Raw genomic sequence first — 9,916 nt, 5'->3', positions numbered from 1 at the left:
TCTGGTGAGGAGCTCATCTTCTTGGATCGTTTTCACAGCTGGAACCGGGACTTGGAGGTAGGGGAGGAGGGTTCGGTATGGCTCGGCTCCGGCGGTGATTGGTGGGTTTGCTCCGCGGCAAGATGGCTGCGTTGGCGCCGCAGTCAATAGCGGCATCCTGGTGAAATGACGCAAGCCTCACAGCTCTCCTTCAGTCCTCCGAGGCTCCACTCTCCATAGCGCAGATTCCCACCGAGCGGCCCGGAAGACGGACCGGCTACTAGCCTCTCCAGCGGACCGAACGGAACCGGCGCCTCTTCCAGTAAGTAGTCCCTTGTTGTCCGCCGTTTACCCCCAAAGTAGCTTCCTTCTCTCGTTACGCTTTTGTTGTTGTTTCTGTGCTTCCTGCACGTTGGGTTGTGTTGTTGCATTGCTGCCGACAAGGAGGAGGAGGAAGAACACTAAACGGCTAAAAAGACGCAAAAGAAAGCCTCCATTTGTAGTTATCTTTTCACGGCGACCCTGCCCGCTTCAACCCGCAGTAAGAACACCTCTCCTCACTACAAAGGCCCTTTCGCCGGGGAGAGGCACTCAACAGATGGAAGTCCGCGAGAGTGGAAATGAAACTACTAACGCCACACTATGAATGTATCTACAGAATGTATGTATATGTTGACACTGTGGGGGACAAAGTGTCCACTGTCCTCGTCAGACAGCTGGACACATCTGTTTAAAGCCACAAGACAACACTGCATACGTGTGTTTGTTTAGACACACTTAGAGCTAGATGTCAGGAACTCTATGGTGGGGGTGTCCAAATTGCAGCCCGCAGCTTTTTAAAAAATTTGTTTTATACTCAAAGAATACAATTCAAGCTCACATGGAACATCACAAGAAAAAAGTTTGAATAGCATAGCATGTTTGTGTTGACCTACACTGCTTAAATAACCCTAAACGACACAAAAATCCACACCTTTATCTAGTACGCCCATACAACAAATTACTGTGTTCTTTTATGACTAATTTGCTAATTAATCAACGGAAAAAAGTCCTGGATTCCCTGTATCCCATTCAATACCACAATTTACAGTCCTCTGTTGGCTAACCAACCAACCAAGCAACACAACTGAGAAAAATCCACACCTTTTAGCTTGTCCAGTCAATACCATCATTTACTGTGTAGCTTTATAACTAACTAACCTACAAACGAAACTAACCAACACAATTCTTCAAAAATCTCATCTCCGTGCCTATATCCCATCCCATTCCATACCCTATTCATGGCAAACTGAGCTAACTAACCACGTTTGTATCTTGGATGTGTACCTAATGAAGAGTCTGCTGTGTGTAGGTAAAAGTTCCAGTACAGTATACAGAATGAATCCCTATGTGTCCATTAGATAGATTACGGCAGCTGGCTGATGTATTTAAGGATGCAGCGTGGCCATTAGGGCTCTCTAGATATCCGAATGCGATCAGCGCCAGATTACAACATCCGTTTGGTGGCTCTGCTGCGACCCGCTTGGCGTGAAAGTAGGTTGTCGTGGCCAGGATGCCGACTTATGCACAAACAGTACTGATGTAACCAGCTGACTCTTTCTGTGTCTGAGTGATGGAGTGTGCTCACTAGTGGTTCAACCTCTTCATATCTTCCTGTCTGTATCCTCTCACTGTTTGACCCTCCTGCCAACTTTGAGCTAATCGTCATCCATAAAGGTGAATGATGTCACTTTGCTCGCAGGCTGCTTGATGACTCTGCTGAGGTGGGAGCAGTCAGGTGTGATGAGGTGGTCGTATATTTTTGCAGCGCAGGCGAACCTTGAGGTCAGCGTAACATGATCTCACAGTGTTGTGTGTCTCTGCCCTTCAGCTGGCCTCGCCCGCACCATAACCACAATAAGAGCTTGAAGGAACCATCCAAACTGCACTTGTGTCGCTCCTCCTTTTTATTTGAGAGGGCAGATTGAGTCAGTAGTCTGTTTTTGTCACGTGGATGTGTTTACAACGCGTGTCCAGAGTCCAGTCCCCGTCAGACCCAGGCAATTAATTCCTGTCCCTCCTTATCTTTTGTTTTCACACTGGATCCACACCTTTAACCTGTTCCATAACCACTATTTACTTCTTGACTAACTAATCAGCAAAAGTGGTAAAAATTCACACCTTTATCCCACCATATCATAATTTACTGTCTCCTTTCATGACTGGCTAACTAACTTAACTTCTATATCGGCTCTTTTATGAATGTATATCTCGTGTGGGTGGATGTCGGAGCTAGGAGTGGCGTGAGATTGCCGTTAACTCCTTCACTGACACTTTTTAAAAATCATTTTCGGATGACAAGAACTTGCCTACGTCGGTGAGTACCTTTTTTTAAGTCTTGCACCGTAAATCACGCCTTTTGATGACTTATAGGTCACATATATGCGAGCTGACCGTTCAGACTGTAGTAGATTGGGTACATATGGGATTTATATCTACATATGAACGAGGCCTGAGTCGCATTTGAAAAAAATCTGAATTGTACTGTTCATACTGACATGAAAAAATCAGATACACGTCACATGAGCAAAAAAATAGAATTGACCTACAGTGTGAACGTAGCCCTAGTGTGGAAAATCCTGGATCCACATCTTTATCCCATCTCTTCTATACCACAATATACAGTACTGTGTTCTTTCTTACCAACTAAAGTCGGTATTAACATCACACAACGTTGTGCTCGTCTCGCCCACATGCGAGCAGCAAAAGAATTGACAAAATCCTGGATCTACATCTTCATCAGGTCTCTTCCGTGACACAATATACTGTGTTCTTTAACTATCTAACTGAAGTCAGCATTAACATGATCCCACAACATTGTGTGCCATTCAACTGGCCTCACCCACACACAGCCAGCAAAAGAATGGGGGGAAAAAAACAACCTGGATATACATCTTTATCCTGTCTCTTCCGTACTTTCTTAACTAACTCATTAAATTCACCATTGACTTGATCCCACAATGCTGTGTGCCGTTCAACTGGCCTTGCAGACATACAACCAGCAAAATAATAGGAAACGGGAAATAATGGGCTGTAACTACCGGTAATTTATTTAATTAATTATGTTAGATTTTTAATGTAATTAACACATGCACACCAGAGCAAGCATGCCTCTGTTATGACGGCAGACGGAATCACAGTGGAGCGTCCCCAGACAGTCACACGCAGCCTGACTCTCTTTTATAACTTCATTCTGACCTGAACACATCAACAGCAGTACAATTCCAACACCCTACTGTATGTATCTAGTCAGTTCAACCTGGGAACGGCACTTCCTCATTCTCAATACAAGAACGCGAAATACATTCAGGGATAGGCCGAATGTGTGTGCGTGTGCGTAAATAAACAGGAAGATAAAGAAAAACATGAAGTGGATATTCTTATCACTCCATGTGTAACTCTTAATTTAAGTTTGCTGGAAAGTATGCTGAAATTACACTGAAAAAAATGTATTTACCTGAAATTACGTGATGTCTTTGAATACAACCCCTCATTGCTCATAATAACATGTTTTAAAGTGTGATTCAAATGTTCTGCTGCTATTGAAGAGACTAGTGTTAGACAAATCGATTTTTAGACTTGTGGTATCTTTTAACTTGATAGACATGTTCAGTTCATTTGGAGCTGTTAATACATACAAATATATATATATATATAATCCTGTCCTGTCATTTATCTTTCTGTTAATTAAACACACTAAAAATGGGCATATTTCAAGCACTGTTGCTAATGGTGGTTAATCCTGATTAATTTTACAACTGTGATTCATCTGATTAAAATCATTTGACAGCCCTAAAAAGAATCGAAACAATCCTGAAGCTACACCTTTTATACAATCCCATACCACAGTATACTGTTATTTCTGAAGTAACTAACTAAGCATTAACATGATCCTCCAACATTGTGCGCCATTCAGCTGGCCTTGTCCACACGCAGCCAATAAATCAGCAAAAGAATGGGGGAAAAAAATCCATACAACAATATACGAGCAAACTAACTAGCTAACTAAAGTCAGCATTGACATGATCCCACAACATTGTGTGCCATTCAGCTGGTCTCACCCATACACGAGTTTAGCAAAAGAATAGAAAAAAATCCTGGATCTACCTCTTTTTTTTTTTTTTTTTTTACAGTCCCATGACACAATATACTGTGTTCTTTCTTAACTAACTAAAGTTAGTATTAACATGATCCCACAACATTGTGTGCCATTCAACTGGCCTTGCCCACACGCAAGCAGTAAATCGGCAACAGAATGGAAAAAAAATCCTGAATCTGTACCTTTTTCAGAGAGTCCCATAATATATACAATATACTGTGTTATTTCATTGCTAACTAAACAGCAAAACAATAGAGAAAATCCTGGATCTACTGACATTTTATACAGTCCATTCCATACTACAAAATAATGTGTTCTTTCTTGACTAACTAGAAAACAAAGAATTTGTGAGAAAGTGCTGATTTATCCCTTCCATGTCACAATTAACTTTTTTTTCTTAACTAGCTAACTAACCCTGAAGTCAGCATTAACATGACCCCACAACATTGTGTGCCATTCAGCTGGCCTTGCCCACAAGCACAACAACAGCATCTTTTGGAGTGTTTCAATACAGCCAGAAAAATGAACAGGGGGATTTACCACCTCAGCAGCTTATGATGAATATGAACCTGTGTAATTATAATAATATTGTTGTGTTGAAATATGAAGACCAGCCACTCGTCTACAGGGCTGTTAAGGCCTTGAATCCTTCCTAACGACATCTTGCTTGCTAATTAACTCACAGATTTCCTGCAGATGAGAATATATTTTAATGGATATTAATTTGTTTGACTATCTTAACTATCGTGTTTTGCCTGAAGTTGCTTACAATTCAAACGTCTTGGGAAGAGAAAAATATGTTTGACCTTGTGTGTGTCTGCCTTGTCCAGCTTGAACATGATGCATGCACACACTCACATACAGTACATTTATACCATAAATTCCAGTGTATAAGCCGCACCCACTAAAGTTAGAGGAAAAAACAGATTTGTGCATACTGTATACCAGGGGTCACCAACGTGGTGCCCGCGGGCACCAGGTAGCCCCCCACGACCACATGAGGTGCCCGCAAGCCTGCTTTTCATTCAGGTTTTCAGTTAATAATGAAAGAACAGTAGAAATAAATGCATTCTGAAATACAAAATGTGAGTTGTGGACACCAGCATTGTGTTAATGTTCTGGTAAAACAAGCATATTCGCTTTGTTTGGGTTTAAAATAAGCTCTGAAAATAAATGTTACAAAAATGAGTAGCTCTTGACCATTTTCATTTTGTAAAAGTAGCTCTCACAAGGAAAAACGTTGGTGACCCCTGCTGTATACAGTATAAGCCACACCAGACTATAAGCCGCAGGTGTCCACGTCATAAAATTGGATATTTAGTGCACAGAAATACGTTACACAGAATTTTTTAAAACTTTAATAAATGTTTTTTTTTTTTTCAAAACAATGCGTGCCAAACAGTGGTGCAAGGCCGCTATTTAAACAGCGCTGAATCGTGAATGTAACATAGAGAACAGTAGTGTACCAGAAAAGTCATTCATCACCATCTTCTTGGGAACTAAAACGACAGAAGTCTTCCTCTTCCGTGTCAGAATTGAAAAGCGTCATAATTCCTTCGTCACACACGTCGTCAGTCTCTTTCAGTGTGCTCTTGGTGTCCTCCTTTTCATCTGGCAGTAGCCCGGCCTTGCGAAACCCGTTTATGATAGTGTTTTTTTCTGCTCCACGCTGTAAGGATCCACAAACAGATGTACAAAAGTTGCACAGTTCCTTCTCTGACAGCCAAATCCATTGCCTTCAACTTGAAAGCAGCATCATACCCATTTCTTTGTATGTTTTATATAATGGAAGATTGTGACAACCGGGTTGTCACTGCGCATGGGCACAACGCATCTACATTCCGGTACAGTAGGGGGTGGTATGCACCTAAATGTTGGTTGCGACCCTGCCATAAACATAAAAGAAGAACACGTCTACATCTGGTCGCCTAGTTTTCGGCAGTCAGTGTTAGATGGATGGATAGAAACTTTATTAATCTCTAAGAGAACAACACAGCATTTTGTTTTGTTTTATATGGTTAATTGTTTCTGTATTTCTATTTATTGATGTATAGTATGTGAGCGGATATGACGTGTATGCCTGTGGTTCTATGTACATTGCCTAAGTTTTACGTAGGGTCACTTGGGGAATTGCTGGATATTACACACTATTTCTGTTGGAGTTATCGCTCTGGACTTCATAAGAACCACAGTACAGTGGGACCAGGGATACCATGATCCGCTTTTGAGTCATCATAGTGCGTCCCGGTGGATGCAGGTATGTGTCAACAACGCGATTGCTGCAAAAATTCCAATACGTCCCCCTTTTATGTGTTACATTCCGTTTTTGTTTTCATTCACCATAAAAGGCTTTGCAATCTTGGAAGTATATTTATGGTGTTTATTGACTAATCCAAATCCAACAATGTTTTACATTTGATTTTAGTATAAATTGTGCTTGCTGTTGCTCACTGTAAACTTTGGCGTGTGCATGCATACCCGGCTGGCTCCACTCAACGACAGCGACAGGGTTAGCAAAAATCGAGAAAGGTGGCTGCTTTGCATTTTTTGCTTGTTTCCTGAACTTTTTTTGCCAAAAATGCTCTGGGGGTACACAAGACAAAATAGGTCAGGGAAACACTGACCCGGGGTGCCAAACTCTTCATTTGTATTAGGTGGAAGGGCTTTACTAGTCATAAAGTGATCCATGTGTGCATGTATCATCTGTCTGACTCCTGTCTTTATACAGTAACTCACTACTACTAGCCATGCATAGTAGACTCGTCTATTTCAGCACAACCGGTTTTTACAGGCCTTGAGTGAAAACACAGGCATCGGGCCAAAGTGTGTGTGTGTAACAACTTGACAATTCTCTGTAGCACATGCCACAGCTATGCAACAAGTCCCATGCTGTCAATCACTGTGTGAAAACAGAGGAGTGCCTGTCTACTCTCCCTTCCTCCCCTCCCCTCAATCCTTGATCCCTTGTCTCGCTTGTTGTTAAAGCAAGGGGACGATGACACAGGGAGCTGCAGTCTTAGAGTCCACCCAGTCAGGAGAAGCCGTTACTGTCCAACTTGTGTGCGTTGGCAAGCTCCCATTGCTTGTCAGGCTGATGGAGGTCTTAAAGCGGGACAAGAGGAGTGCTGCAGCATTTGCCGCCTGGCTTGAGTAAATATGATGGCGCTGCACACAGGCCAAAGAGAGAAAGATTCAGGCTGTGTTGACACTTGTGGTCCCGCACTCTGGTCCGGACCAAAGATTTAAAAAAGGTACTTGGTATGGTTCACACTTTGGTGCGGTTCACTTAACGTTCACACTGGCATTTTTGTCATGGGACCAAAGGTTGCGCAGTAAAGGACACATGCATAAAGTAGGGACTTGACTGGAAAGCCTTTGTGACGTACAATGGAACCCGCTTATGTGGACAACTCGTCTATGTTGAACAACTCAAGTCCTGGTCCCCAGTGTTCTTCTTTTTACTTAAAAGTGCCCGCTTAAGTCGACATCAAATTTCAGACCCAAAGGAGCAATTTCTATGAAAAATGGCTCCAGTTACATCCACATGTTGTAGTATTGCCACCTTACTCGTTATCATGAAGCAGTGTATAACGGAAACAGCAACATAACTATTATCCAGTTACACAGCATTAAAACTTGCACACATTGACTTCCTGTTCAGTGCAAAGTAAACTTCAAAATAAAAAACGTGGTAGTATTACCCTGGATTCTACTGACAAACTAACCTAACACTTTTTTAGTTTGTTAGCTACCGGAAGAAAGATTTGTGCCAAAGCTTTATTGTCACTGTAGTCAACATACAATGAAATGTAACACGAACACAGAAGAATAAAATAAGAATATACACAAATGGAGGAAAACAACAACAACAAACCGCAGTAGGTTAAACAATCCTTAATCCCCCATTCTCATGTCTTTGGAAAAAGTTACAAGTAAATGTGCAAGCCATGGCTATTTTCAGTTATGTCGACCAACCACTTGTGTCGACGTCAGTGAAGCGGTCTTAGGGGTCTCGCGAGAAACTGGTTCCAATGTATGAGGTAACACAAATATTCCAAACCAAAATGCAGATACAGTGGCGTGGAAAAGTGTTTGCGTCCCGATTTCTTATGTTTGTCACACTTAAATAAGATCATCAAACAAATTTAAATATTAGTCTAACACAACACAAAATGCAGTTTTTAAATTAAACTTTTTTTTATTAAGGGAGGAAAAAAATCCAAACCTACATGGCCCTGTGTGAAAAAGCGATTGCCTCCTAAACCAAATAACTAGTTGGGCCACCCTTAGCAGCAACAACTGCAATCAAGCGTTTGCGATAACTAGCAATGAGACTTTTACAGCGCTGTGGAAGAATTTTTGCCCACTAATTTTTGCAGAATTGTTATAACTCAGCCACATCGGAGGGTTTTCAAGCATGAACCACCTTTTAAAGGTCACGCCACAGCATCTCAATAGGATTCAGGTCAGGACTTTGACTAGGCCACTCCAAATTCTTCATTTTGTTTTTCTTCAGCCATTCAGGGGTGGACTTGCTGGTGTGTTTTTGATCGTTGTCCTGCTGCAGAACTAGGGCTGCAACTAATAATTATTTTGATAACCGATTAATCGTCGATTTTTTGGGGGGATTAATCGATGAATCAAATTTTTAAAAAACACATTTTTAATTTCCACCTCGTTATTCAGAAATAGCAGATTTGAACTGACGGACCAGTTTGCGGTTTGAATATTCTGTTAAAATTATCCTCCCCCGCCATCGAATGCAATTCATTACCAGGTGCTGATCAGTTGACAGCTCAGCCACTCTCTTCATCCGTGTGCCCAGAACATGCGGACGCAAGTCTGATGATATGACTACAAAGTCTATCATAGACCTGCGGCCTGTGTTGCGGGCCCTCCTCTTGGCCCGTCACATAAGACCTGTTTGCCTTGGGAGACCCTACCAGGGGCATTTAGGCCCAGACAACATAGCTCCTAGGATCACTCAGGCACTCAAACCCCTCCACCACAATAAAGTGGGGATTCACGATTTCAGTTGTGTTGTTACTGACTAATACTTAAATATGTTTGATGATCTGAAACATTTAAGTGTGACAAACATGCAAATAAATAAGAAGTGAGGAAGGAGTCAAACTTTTGTTCACACCACTGTACATTTGTCTTTTCTGCATTTCATTTTAACACTGGTCCATGTCGTTGGTTCGGGTACCATTCACATTTGAACTCAAGTGAACCGAACCTGCAAGCGGATGGAGAGATGTGTTTCAGTCTGCTTACTTGGTGCACACCAAAGTTTGGATAATTGTGTTCACACTTGACGAAACGACCCGTACTAGCCAGGGATGTCCCAATCCACAGTTTTTGGCTTCCGATCCGATTTTTTTTAAGTCTTTCCGATCCGACGTAGTACCGATTTAGTTTTTGTTTGTTTTTTAATAATAATAAGCTTTTGTTACAAACATGAATTTGTGGAATTGAATATGGTTATGAAAATACTTCTTCAAAACATTAAAAATAATGCAACCAAAGTATTGCTGAATTAACTTTTTTATTACACAGCATGACCAACAATATTGTTTGGCTTTTGTAACAAACCTCTGTGAGTCAGGTCCATAATCCAATAAAAGTGGAAAAAAAATACTTAAAAAAATACTTTTAGGGTAGTCCTAATCATTTGACATGGTTATAGATCAATTTATGGTGTGATTTAGAATATGTGACTTTTTTTTTTTTTTTTTTAAACAAACTCTCTCAGGGCCATATGAAATCCGTATTAGTTTTTCCCAAATTTCGTTTCCT

The 9,916-nt window shown here is 41.3% G+C and overlaps 1 protein-coding gene across 1 annotated transcript in view; it reads left to right on the top strand.

Annotated features, from left to right (window-relative positions):
* The first annotated feature begins 10 nt into the window (after positions 1–10).
* The window catches only part of zgc:92140 (uncharacterized protein LOC447854 homolog), a 31,606-nt gene continuing 21,700 nt past the window's right edge, over positions 11–9,916 (top strand). Inside the window, exon 1 of the mRNA XM_054790467.1 lies at positions 11–301. The gene's annotated coding sequence lies outside the window, so the exon portion shown is untranslated. The remainder of the gene's footprint in view (positions 302–9,916) is intronic.

Source organism: Dunckerocampus dactyliophorus, chromosome 10 (assembly GCF_027744805.1).
Source record: "Dunckerocampus dactyliophorus isolate RoL2022-P2 chromosome 10, RoL_Ddac_1.1, whole genome shotgun sequence".
Classification (NCBI taxonomy): domain Eukaryota; kingdom Metazoa; phylum Chordata; class Actinopteri; order Syngnathiformes; family Syngnathidae; genus Dunckerocampus; species Dunckerocampus dactyliophorus.
Note: the sequence above shows the minus strand (reverse complement) of the source record. Positions and strands in the feature narration are given on the sequence as shown.